Source organism: Sinocyclocheilus anshuiensis, unplaced genomic scaffold (assembly GCF_001515605.1).
Source record: "Sinocyclocheilus anshuiensis isolate Anshui unplaced genomic scaffold, SAMN03320099.WGS_v1.1 scaffold77, whole genome shotgun sequence".
NCBI classification, from domain to species: domain Eukaryota; kingdom Metazoa; phylum Chordata; class Actinopteri; order Cypriniformes; family Cyprinidae; genus Sinocyclocheilus; species Sinocyclocheilus anshuiensis.
This window is the reverse complement of record NW_015537941.1, coordinates 257,301-259,356: the sequence shown is the minus strand read 5'-3', so window position 1 is coordinate 259,356 and position 2,056 is coordinate 257,301.

Here is a 2,056-nt window from a genome sequence, read left to right as displayed (position 1 = left end):
AACTAGCAATGAGATGCAGCCTTGGTCTGACGCAAGAAGCAAGTCATTTCTAATTTTAACAAGTGCAGTTTCTGTGCTGTGGTGGGGCCTGAAACCTGAAACCTGAGAAAAATTTTTCATAGAGATCATTTTTTGCAGGAAGGAACACAATTGAGCAGACAAATTTTTCTAAAATTTTAGACATAAACTGAAGATTTGAAATGGGTCTGTAATTCACCAGTTCACTAGGATCTAGTTGTGGTTTCTTAATAAGATGCTTAACCACCAGCTTGAATGGTTTTGGGATGTGACCTAAAGATAATGATGTGTTAATAATATTGAGAAGCGGTTCTGCTGCTACAGGTAAAACCTCTTGCAGTAATTTAGTGGGTACAGGATCTAATAGGCATGTTGTTGATTTAAATGCAGTGATAAGTTTATTTAGCTCATCCTGTCATATATTTGTAAAGCACTGCAGTTTTTCTTTGGGTCCGATACTGTGAGGGAATATTTAGATCGGGTGGCGTCTGGTTATTTGTTAATCTAGCCACTGTGCTAAATAAAAACCTTGTTTTGGTTATTTTCTATGAGTTTGCAAATATGCTCAGCCCTGGCAGCTTTTAGAGCATGTCTATAGCTGGACGTACTGTTTTTCCACACAATTCTAAAAACTTCCAAGTTAGTTTTTCTCCATTTGCGCTCAAGATTACGAATTTCGCTTGACTCCAAAGGAGTTTATTAGGTCAGTAAACGCAAGTCCTAGTGCATCATTTGTATTATCAACGTGAATGTTAAAATCTCTGTCAATTAGCGCTTTATCAACATCTACCAATAGGTCTGAGAGGAAATCTGCAAATTCTTTAGGAAATCTGTATAAGGCCCTGGTGTTTGTCACGGTGTTGCCTACTGTGTCGGAGCGAGGAGCGAAGGAGAATTCAACAGTCTTTATTTACCACATGGAACACACACGTAGGAACGAGGATTGATGATCGAGACAGCCCAGTAACAATGCATTAAATTGTCCGAAGTGACAGTAAAGACATTTAAATATTGCAATAGATTTCTATTTCTAATAAAAGCCATTCTTGTAAACTTTCTATTCATCAAAAAAAAGCAGCATATAAATATTAATATTATAAAAATATTATTAGCACAACACTCTTTAACATTGATAATAAAAAGAAATGTTTCCTGGTCACAAACTAAGCATATTAAAATGATTTCTGAAGGATCATGGGACACCAAAGACTGAAATGACAGCTGCTGAAAATTCAGCTGTGGCATCAAATGAATAAATTGCATTATAAAATATATAAAAATACAAAACAGTTATTTTAAATTGCAATAATATTTCACATAATATTACTGTTTTTACAGTATTTTTTAATGAAATGCAGCCTTAGTGAGCATAAGAGACTTATTTTAAAACGTTAAAATATTTATGTAAAAATATATAATATAATATCACGGGTCATGGTTGTAGCCAAAAATGCACAGAAAATGAGTAAACGTAGAGATACTTTAATAAACATCAACACACTTAGACCATTCAAAATAACATTAATCCGATACAAAGAAACTCAGGAGAACACAGGGCTTAAATGGAGTGGAGACAAAAGGGATAATGAAACATAACAGGTGAACAGAATGAACGATGATTAACTATTAACGAGAACAGGAAACAGGAATCAAACCAAATAAGGACAAACAGGAAGTAAACACGGAACAGAGTCTGACAGTACTCCCCCCTCCCGGAAGGCACGTGACGGCCCATAACAATTCCACCAGGGAGGGGGGGTGGGCGCTCTGGAGGCCTCTCAGGACAGGCATACAGGGACGGACGGCCTCCAGTGCGGTACCCGTTACGGGACCCATGGATCAGGCAGACTAGGGAGCCATGGCGAATCAGGCAGCTTGGGGAGCCATGGCAGAGCAGGCAGACTAGGAAGCCATGGCGGGGCAGGCAGATTAAGAGGCCATGGTGTTGCCTGCCATTCTGGAGGCCATGGAGGAGCCTTCGTAGCCTTGTCCCGGTTCCCAGGCCCGGCCACTATGGCGATGGATATCTGCACCACAC